At 43.1% G+C, this 11,304-nt stretch overlaps 1 pseudogene; it reads left to right on the top strand.

The window, feature by feature from the left end:
• Positions 1-6,125: 6,125 nt before the first annotated feature.
• LOC147735013 (28S ribosomal RNA) lies at positions 6,126-7,163 on the top strand (annotated as a pseudogene).
• The last annotated feature ends 4,141 nt before the right edge of the window (positions 7,164-11,304 follow it).

The following is an 11,304-nucleotide window of genomic DNA, read 5'->3' as shown; positions in this document are numbered from 1 at the left end:
AGCTACTTATGTGGGGGCGTACCAGTGGAAGCGTCATATATTTTGAAGTACCCCGAGTTTTCTTCCATACTCATATAAACCTATCTGCAATAGACTGAAGCTGCATTAATTGTACTCGTGTCAGCTCTAGGGGCACCGTCCTAAAATAATACATTACCCGGGGGAGTATACACATTTTTAAAACATTAGATCGTCCTACCATTGACAAGTGAAGCCACTCTACCTTTTACAATTGGTTTTTCGCTGAAGCTAGTATATCTGCCCAATTTACTGTGACTAACTCTTGCAATGACATCCTGATCTTTATTCCCAAATATCTTGCTTCTGGTGTGACACGGAGTTCACCAGGACAAAAGGCCATATGTACGAACACATTTTCCCATAGACACAGAATGGGTACTACCCTTTGATGCATCCGGCCCAAAGTCCCTCAGTACAGACAACCTGGGTTTTAGAGACATTTAACTTGTACCAGAAACTTCCCTGAACTGTTGAGTCTGATACCAAATTTACTTTAGTGCTTGCTCTGGATCCGATGTCACTACCACTATATCATCGGCGTAAGCAAGAACACATACTTGATGTTGCCCCACCACCATCGACTGTATACCATTGGTGGAGTCCAATATTTGCAACAATGGGTTGATATAGATGGCAAAAAGTAAAGGCAAACAGGGGCATCCCTGCCTGGTGCCCCAAGTTATATATACAAAATATTACTCTTTTCCCATTGTACAAATGTTAGCCCGCGGGCGTTTGTACATAGTCTGTATTGCTAACAAAAATTGGGGACCAAACCTCATCTTTCGCATTGTAGCCCACAAAAATGACCACGATACACGGCCAAATGTTTTTTCAGCATCTAAAAAATTATACCTATGTGCTTTTGACACGTAGTAGCGTAGTCTAGCAGCGCAATGACCCCGTGTAAGTGATTTACTGTGCTCCTGCCGGGCAAAAAGCTGTGTTGATGCTGAGATACCAACAGTGATATAACTTGCGCTAACCGAGTTGCAAGAAATTTTGAATACACCTTGCAGTCAGTGTTTATTAATGATATCAGTCTATACGACCCCGGGAGCCTAGAAGACTTATCCTTCTTCTTGAAAATCACTATATTTTCATCATCCCAAGATTGTGGGGGATTTCCACCCTGAGCTTCTAAAAAAGTGTCCAGCATATCATCCTTGATGATTGAAAAAATGATCCAATAGACATCTAAAGGAAGTTTATCCCAGTCCATCTAATGCTGTCTTAAGTTCTAGCATAGTAATAGGAGCCTCTAATTCTTCCCATTCATCTAACCCTATCTCAGTAAAATCCAAATTATGGAGATACCGCTCTATACTACCCTGCTCCACAAGATCTTGAGTATATAATTCTTCACAATACGAGTGGAGTACCTCCATTATACCTTCCATGGTCTCAGCTATGCCCCCTTTGCCATCTTCCAAGATTTCTATTCTCTGGGAGGTTTGTCTGCCCCGCAGTCTTTGTGCTAAACATCTGCCAGTTGCCTCCCCGTATTCATATCTTTTTGCCTTAAGTATTTTAAACTGAGTAGCTATATCCTGCCTCCTTACCCGGTTAATCCTAGCCTTACAACAGGCCGTCTTAGTTTGCGCTTCTTTACTATACACATTCATTCTAACCGCTTGTATAAGTTCGCACTCAGCTTTCTTTAATTCCTCAAGTAAACCCAGCATCTGTTCTTACTGTTGTTTCTGCTTAGCCCAGCCATAACTAAGTGTTTCACCCCTTAGCCCTGCTTTCAAAGATTCCCAGATCATTGGTCGGGCAGCCGATGCTCCATTACTAACCAGAAACAGTGTAGCCCAAGTTCAGATATGATGAACATATTTATATAAATTTATATCAGTCACCATAAAGATAAAATCCTGGTTAACAACTGTTAACCATGGCAGTTCAAAAAACAAAATATTGAAAACGTTCATCCAGAAGAAAGTGAGAGATACCTTGGATTGAACTTTGATCCACACACTGGCCATACAAGCAACAATAAATAAAAATGAAAAGTGTTCCCTGGGTATTTTTATATTTATCTATAATATCAATCTAATCAGTTATCCTTCTCACATCAGAGCTCTCCACTCACTTTTTAACCATATATACTGCGATTTACCTCTCACCCCCCACATATAAGTAGAACCACAAAGGCATGAAACTCAAAGTAAATCACCAAGGGGCACATGCATCATTGTAGGAATTTGCATTTCCTAAATTGCAAAAATTAAGGAATCGCAATTTAGGAATTGCAAAATCCTATGCATCAAGAAATCCTAACATTTTTTAGGATTTCTTAATTTTCGAAATTTGCGATTCCTTAATTGCGAATCGCAATTAAGGAATGGCATTACATTGAATCCTATGGGCCTAGAGGCCCATAGGAATCAATGCCGTTTTGCATTTCTATTTTTTGGAATTCGCAATTTGTTGATGCATTGCAAGGGTGCAGAGGGGGGTCCAAAGGACCCCCCCTGCACCCCTGAAATGTATTTTAAAGTGCATGTTTCACACACACACATGTCCTAAGGAAATGTGTGTCTGTAACATGACACTTTCCAAAATGCATTTTTGTGCTTTATTAAAGAATTTCGCACATTAACACGAGGGTCAACCTCGTGTTAATTTGCAATTCCTATTTCAAAATTCACATTTTTAAAAAAATGGATGCATTGCATTTAAGGAATCGCAAAAATGCGATTCCTTAAATGCATTCGCATTTTTAGGAAATGCAAAAAAAAGCGAATTTTGAAAAATTGTTTCATGCATCCCAAAAATGTATTTAGGAAGCGAAAACGGCCGAATTTACCGATTCGCACCGTTTCCACTTCCTAAATAGGTTGATGCATGTGCCCCTAAATCCAAATGTACATTCCATTCAATTTTATTAAAACCAAAAGTTAATTTTTTTTCTTTTCTATCTACAACAGTACATCATATTCCACTGTCTTGGAATAAACATTTCATATTGAATACAGTGCCTAGTGTCAATACACAATTGTACATAAAAACAGTTATACAACTACAAATTTTAAAACCATAGAGGTTTTTTGTCAATTATTGGCACTAGGCACTGTATTAAATATGAAATGTTCGTGCCAAGAGAGTGGAATATGATGCATTGTTGTTAAAATCAAAAAATCACTCCTTAAGTAAAAAACTCAGAATAGATAGAATTTTTTTTTTTTTACTTTTGGTTTTAATAAAATTTAATGGAATGTACATTTGGATTTAGTGATTTACTTGAGTTTCATGCCTTTGCGGTTCTCTGCGGAGTGAGAGGTAAATTGCATTAGATGTGGTTAAAAAGTGAGTGGAGAACTCTGATGTGAGAAGGATAACTGATTAGATTTATCTTTAGATACATATAAAAATACAGAGGGAACACTTTTCGTTTTTATTATATTTTACCCAGTTCCCGTTGGTTCAAGGGTTACTCTCTTTCTCTTAATCTCATACAAGCAACAACAAAATTAATGAGGTTCTTGTTAATTGGGCTTAAAAACTTGATAATCTACCGCTTAAGCGAATGCAGAAAATAGAAAAGTTGTGTCTGTACTTGGTCCCTAAACTGTCATTTAAAGTGGAAATGACAGGAAAAGAAGCTAAAACTTAAAATATTCTGGATCAAACAATAAAAAAGTATGTCAAACATTTTCTACACCTTCCTGTATACCCATGTGATGGTCTCCTATATTTGAAAAGATCATTTGGGGCCTCAGTATACCAAAACTATGTACAACAATTGGTCTAAACAACGTCAATAGTTTAGTGTATCTCAGGGCAGCTCCAGATCTGTACTTTGCTCATTCATTCATGTATGCAGGAGAAGTAATCAATAAAAAAATTGATATCATCAAAACACACAAACTCAACATTTTCAACAGTTGGTTTCTGAGTTATGATTTGAATTTATTAGCAACATATGATCGGAGAAAACAAGAATTTGTGAAATGGGCAAATCTCCCTGTTCAATATGATGGTCTGCAAATGTCATTCCCATTCAAGAAAAATGTTTGCCTGACTACTTTAATGGACACTTTCAAAATGTGGCAAGTATTCATGGAAAATTAAATATCAAGCTTTTACTGAGATGTACACTTTCTTGCAGCACACATGTCACCCTTATAAAGTATATTATTTTAAACTGTTGATCCAACAATATTAAAATGTGGTTACAGTTACAAAATAGTTTATAGTTGACACAAGATTAAGTATTGATGTGAATTGTATAGATGTGAATCTTCTAGAATTTTATAGATGTGCATTTTCTAGTTAGATGAGCAATTTATAGATGTGTTTTTTGTAGATGTGTGCATATAACAACTTAGATGCAAATGTGCAAATCATAATTATTGAAATGTCTTGAATGATGAATTGGTCTCAAATGATTACATTCATGTAATCACCACATACCACACAACGATTATTGATGTCCTGCTAATCCTACTTTAATTTGTCAGGACTGTTTGTAGACAATTTTAAATTGTTGGACTAGTACTGCAGGGTGTACTATCACTGGCCTATAATTGATCCCAGTTCCAGTGAGGACAGTGTTCAGTGTGGCTGTACTAAGGAGCTAAAGAATGTTGTTTTGTTGGAAGCAAAACCGATTTGATGCTGATGGGCAGCATAATAACTCTAAAAGAGCCACCACACAGAACAGTACAGAAATAGCCAAATGCCACGTCATCTAATTAGTGATGCACATGAATGAATGAATGAAAGAAGATTTATACCGCTCACCTTAGCCCAAGGGCATCAAGGCGCCAGGGAGGTCATATGGACTGCAATTCTCACCAGTACACTCTTACGGATAGGCCTCAGCAAAGAACCACGTTTTTAATGCTTTACGGAAGAGCACAGCAGAGGGTTGCCCAGCAAGTTCAGAGGGAAGCGAGTTCCATAGCCTAGGGGCTGAGGTTGAAAAAGCGCTACCTCCCCATGTCGCTTTTGTAAATCTGGGAACCATGAGAAGGTTTTCATTGGACGAGCGAAGGACTCTGCTAGAGGTATGGGATGGAGGAGGGACCTGATATCCTCTGGGCCAATACCGTACACAGCCCCATGAGCAAGGCAAAGGATCTTAAAGGAGATCCTACACTGGATTGGCAGCCAATGCAGGTTTCTTCTAGCCCATGAGGCTTAAGAAAGCCGGGAAAGATTGAGAACCATCTTATCCGCCGCATTCTGTACTATCTGCAAACGGTGGAATGGCTCTTATTAATACCCACATACAGTGCATTGCAGTAGTCCAGTCTTGAAGAGACAAGTGCCACAGCGGCCTGCTTCCGGGCATCAGGGGATAGGTAGTGAGCGATCTTTCTGAGGATCCGGATGATACCGTAGCAGGTGGAAACAGTCCTGCTGACCTGACGGTCAAAAGAAAGTTAGGTATCTATCAGAACCCCCAGATTTTTGGCAAATTGAGAGGGAGTAGGAAACTCCCCAAGGGAGGCAGGCCACCAGTCACTTGACCAGATGTCCTGGTTGCCCCTAAAGATCAGAACCTCTGTCTTCTCCCCATTCAACTTCAAGAAGTTCTGAATCTTCCATTGTGAAACCGCCTCCATACAATTCCTGAAGTTCAGGGCAGAGTCACTCACAGATTGTGTTAGAGAGACCATGATTTGGGTGTCGTCTGCATACGACAACACCTCCAGCCCAAAAGATCTCACCACCCTGGCCAGTGGGGCCACATAGATATTAAAAAGGGTAGGGCTCAACAAGGAGCCCTGAGGGACCCTACACTATACAGGTTTAGGGGAGGAGAGGAAACCACCCAGCTTTACCCTTTGTTCTCTTTGGATGAGAAAAGAGGCCAGGAGGCTCAGAGCCAGACATCCGACTCCTATCTCCCTAAGACGAGTGACCAGAATGGAAGGAGATAGGGTATCGAAAGGCTGCTGTAAGGTCCAACAAGACCAAAAGAGTAGTATGGCCCTTGTCGACTTTCGAGCGGATGTTATTAATGACCACAGTAAGGGCAGATCTTCTGAAGCCATGTTCTGACACATCTAAGAGAGTGGAATGGATGAACCAGATTCCAACTGTCCCTACCTACTATCTAGCGAAACCACAGCCAAGGGAACTGGCTTGGTAGAATCAGCTGGGAAAGAAAATCCTGTTGAGTTGATTCTAGTCTGGCACTCTGAAGAGACATGAGAGGAGTAGGATAAGTGGGAGGCCCTCGGGTTGAGGGTGAAATACCACTACTCTTATTGTTTTTTTCACTTACCCGGTGAGACGGGCAGGCGAGCCCCGTGGGGCTCTTGCTTTTGGTTCAAAACGCCCGGCGCCTGCCTGGCGTGATCCGCTCCGAGGACAGTGGCAGGTGGGGAGTTTGATTAGGGCAGTACACCTTTCAAACAATAACGCAGAAGTCCTAAGGTGAGCTCAGGGAGGACAGAAACCTCTCGTGGAGCAGAAGGGCAAAAGCCCGCTTGATCTTGCTTTTCAGTATGAATACAGACCATGAAAGCAGGGCCTCATGATCTTTAAGAATTTTTGGTTTTCAAGCAGGAGGTGTCAGAAAAGTAACACAGGGATAACTGGCCTGTGGTGGCCAAGCATTCATAGCGACGCCGCTTTTTGATCCTTAGATGTAGGCTCTCACTATCAATGTGAAGCAGAATTGACGAAGCGTTGGATTGTCCAACCACAAATAGGGAACGTGAGCTGAGTTTAGACCATTGTGAGACAAGTTAGTTTTACCCTACTGATGATGTGTTGTTGCAATAGTAATCCTGCTCAGTACGAGAGGAACCGCAGGTTCAGAAATTTGGTGTATGTGCTTGGCTGAGGAGCCAATGGGGCAAAGCTACCATCTATGGGATTATGACTGAGCGCCTCTAGGTCAGAATCCCCCTAAACCGTAACGATACTGCAGTGCTGTGGAGCCTCGGTTGGCCTGGGATAGCCGGCCTCTCTCAGGGGAGGCGGTACATAGAGCTGCATGCTTGGGGACCGGAGCACAGACAGAAGGGGGCCGGCTCCATCGCCCTTAGTGCACCGCTTGTTTGTGGGGCACCCGGTGCTAAATCACTCATAGACAACCTGATTCTGAGTCAGGGTTTCGGAAGTAGCAGAGCAGCTACCTCGCCGCGATCTATTGAAAGTCATCCTCTGAGCCAAGCTTTTGTCTCTCAGTGCGTGGGTGCCCGTAGGTGGATCCCTCTACCGCTGGCCCGGCGGGAGGGATGCGGAGTGGGTAACGTGGGCCTGCGAGAAGCTGCCTTCACCACGTGCCCTTCCGGCACGGGGTCCTCCGCTTCCAGTTCCAGCTCCACAGGGATGGGGGCCCCCATACCTCAATGGGTCGGCAGGGTGACCAAAGGGCCTGGGCTGACTGGGCCTTCCCTTCCCGCTGCTCCCACGCAAGTTGAGCAAGGAGGTGAGCAGCAGCCCCGGGGGAAGGAGCCTCCCGAGCGGCTGCTTTGGAGCGCCTGGCTACCCTCACTGTCGTAGGATTGCAAGGGCGACTGGGTGCGGCACCCTCCCAGGCCATCTGGGCACTGGGTCATCCTGGGCCATCTGGTCACCTGGCTGCCTGATCAGATGGCCCTGAGATCTGGGTGACCAGATGACCCTGTGGGCCGGTTGACCTGATGGCTCTGTGCAGCCAGGTGACCAGAGAGTCCTGCGGGCTGGGTGACTAGATGGCTGGCCTTCCAGCTGGCCAGGCTGGCTCCAACTTCCCCAAAGATCTGTGGGGGCTTAATAGTCAAAACAAAATGGCTCCCCAGGCAGGATGTCGGGGAGGGGACGTGGCCAGAGCTTAACCGTCCTTGGTTCCATCGGAGGATCCGGGTGCTGGGGACACTGGGTCCACCGGGGCCTGGGGAGGCTCTCCCCGGCATGGCTAGTTTTCAGAACATGGAACCGGGTCTGAGGCTCGAGCTCTGTCCGGCGGGCCCGGGGTGCAGGAGCCCCCCATACTGCAAGCCAGCCAGGGGTCCAGGAGCTGTGGACGGGGGTCCAACGTGGCCCGGGGAGGCTCTCCCCAGCCTGGATAGGGTTCAGAAGCTGGCATGGCAACCGTTGATGTAAAAACCCTGTACACTGCCATCCCACACAAAGAGGGCTTGGAAGCCATTGAGAAAGCCTTATTACATAGCACCTACCCAGAAGACTTGCAAATCTTCTTGATGGAATTGATGCAATTCACATTGTTGAATAGCTACTTCACCTACAACAATCGCTGGTTTATCCAGTTAAATGGAACTTCGATGGGAAATTGCGCCGCGCCGGCGTACGCCAATCTGTTCATGGGATCTTTTGAAGAGGAACATATCTATAACAACCAGGAATGGGCCACTCATCTTCTCACCTATGTGAGATTTATAGACGACATCTTCCTAATATGGAAGGGGACACAAGCATCTTTAGAACAGCAACTAAAAATGTTGGATAACAGGAACGACAGAATAAAATTCACCTGGAACATAAATGAAACCACCATACAATTTTTGGATGTGGAAATCAAAAAGAGGGACAATAACTTTATAACAAATCTCTATCGAAAACCAACAGATAGAAATAATATGTTACAGTATAAAAGTCACCATCCACAGTCACTTAAAACACACCTTCCCTACTCGCAGTTCCTCAGGGTTATGAGACTGGTCTCGGAAGATGATGATCGCCAAGAACAACTGAACATTATGGGCAACAGATTCTTATCACGGGGATACCCGGAGGACATTATCAAAACATCAAAAGAGAGAGCCCAAAAGAAAACCATAACAGAATTACTGACTTATAAACACACAGAGAAAAAATCACGAATAACATGTGTGAGCAAATTTTCGAACGTGAGCGCTCAATTCAAAAGGATAATTCATAAAAACTGGCAGATAGTGAAGATGGAAACATTCTTTAAAGGCATATTCTATGAGGAACCACTCTTTGCTCATACCAGGGGTAAAAACATTGGAGAGTTGTTAAAAACACCGACACAAAAGCCAAGCCATCGGATCTTTAAAGGAACAGAACCTTGTCTAAATTGTGGAAATTGCCACAACATTATGAAGGGTGCAAGTATCAATCACCCGATGAAAGGACATAAAATACCTTTAAAAGTGAACGCCACATGCGATACTACCAACATAGTGTACTTACTGAAATGCCCATGTGGCAGCGTCTACGTAGGACATACGGAGAGAAAACTGAAAGTTCGGCTCAATGAGCACAAGAGTAATATAAGAACAGCCATCAAAATCAACAGTGGCCACGCACTTTGCCGAAAAACATCATCATATCAACCAATTAAGGGCATGTGTATTGGAAATAGTCCCTAAGAAAGAAGGAACAATGAACAAAAAAAATCTCTTAAAAAGAGAAAACTATTGGATTTACTATCTTAGTAGCCTGAAGCCCAATGGAATGAACGACAGGACTGAATTTACTTGTTACTTGTGATAAATTCTTGCATTATCAATGTTATCCCGTATTCTAAGAAACAAGTATAGCACTACATGCATGATAAATTTGTATTTATGTGCCCGCACAAGCCTGAGATTGATCTATGAGTAAATATCAGCAGTGATCGCGCAGCGAACAATAAAGCTAGAATAGATAAAAAAAGTCTAACCTACATACAGCGCATGCGCGAACCAGCGCGTAGTGAGCGAAGATCTTTTGAACTTTGAGCGGAGCGGGATGACTCAGCGGGAGCAGAATGAGTTGATTTCACTTTACTAACAAGGTGAGGAATGGGAAACATAACCACCAGAGAGTCAGCCGTTATTCACGGAGCAGTAGGGGTAGGGCCCACAGCAAAATCTAACTAGCGCGCAACTAAGTAGAAAACCCTGAGAGTTAACAAACTTACTTAAAACCTGATACAGTTACTTATAACGGTTACACTTAATACACGGACGCCAACTTAAACCATAGGATTAGCTTGATTCTTCATTCATAGCGCGTAAGAAATGTTGAACGTAATGATACATGCACTGAGAAAATGTTTTGTTTATTTAAACTGTAGACGTTCCCTGACGAAGGTGTGGTTAAACACCGAAATGCATTGGAACATGGATTGTCTTGAATTTTGAAAAGAATGAAAAGTGAATAAATTAATTTTGGATTTTGAACACTACAAGAGTATGGAGTAAATATTTCTATAAAACGATTGAAGATTGAATTGTAGAAGTAAAACTACGCTGGAGGTTCCAGCAAACATATACTGGTGCCTAGGGTGACACACTTATGAGGCAATAGGTGTGCAGCTAGAAGTTGTATTATAAATCAACCAGGTAGTAGCCTCCTCTAAATGTACTTCGACTTAGCTGTGAAGTGTTTGGCGAGAAGAATCCCAATCAGATCTGAGATGAACTTGATGGATGGGATGAACGAAAAGCGAAAGAAGGGTTAAGTAAGTGTGGAAGGACGAGAAATGTAATGATGACTGGCAAAGAAGAATGATATGTGTTTGCTTGGTCCCTGAGGTGGCTGGGAAGGAAAGAATATGGTATGGTGCATGTCTGGGTGAATGATGAAGCAAGGATGGGTGGAAGGAGAACAGCCTGGGTGGGTGAAACAAAAACTGTATGTGTGCATATACTTTGAATGGATGGATGCCTGGATCATGGTACTATCTGACTCTTAGACAGCATATGTGTATCTAGAGAGAGTAGACAGTCACTGGATGAACTAAGTGTTACTTTGAAGAGCATGTAACACCGCACCCGCACGTCCTTTCCAGTGTAGGAAAGGCAAGGTAAAGAAGTTGTAATTTTGTCCAAATACTACCATGAATAGTAGCAGTAGTTTGTATTGCAACTGCAAGCACAGCATATATCCGGTTATTACGGTGGACACTCCCTACCTCTCTCAATAACTTTAGTTTAGTAGTAGTACGTCATTCATGGGTGGGTGTATCACTGTTCACTCAATAATAAGCATAACACCAGGGGCCTCATTTATGAAAAGTGACGCATCGCTGCGTGAAAACAGCGATGCGTCACTTTTCACAGCGCACTCCTTGCGACACCAATGATGCGTCATATTTAATGTATGACGCATCATGTCGCAAGGACTTACAGATACGTCAGTATTTCTGACGTATCTGTAAGCGCAAAAGTGACGCATTGCTGGAGTGTGTCACAAAAGTGACGCAACTCCAGCAATGCTTCCTTTCACATGGGGAAAGCCCCATGTGAAAGGGCTTGCGTCAGTCTTGCGCCTGCTGTGAGGCAGGCGCAAGATTTTGACGCAACAGCATCCTAAAAGTGACGCAGTGAAATCTCATAGATTTCACTGCGTCACTATTACGAGGCT

Source organism: Lissotriton vulgaris, chromosome 1_2 (genome assembly GCF_964263255.1).
Source record: "Lissotriton vulgaris chromosome 1_2, aLisVul1.2, whole genome shotgun sequence".
In the NCBI taxonomy this organism is placed as follows: domain Eukaryota; kingdom Metazoa; phylum Chordata; class Amphibia; order Caudata; family Salamandridae; genus Lissotriton; species Lissotriton vulgaris.
The sequence above is the reverse complement of the archived record's forward strand: the minus strand, read 5'-3'. Positions and strand labels throughout refer to the sequence as shown.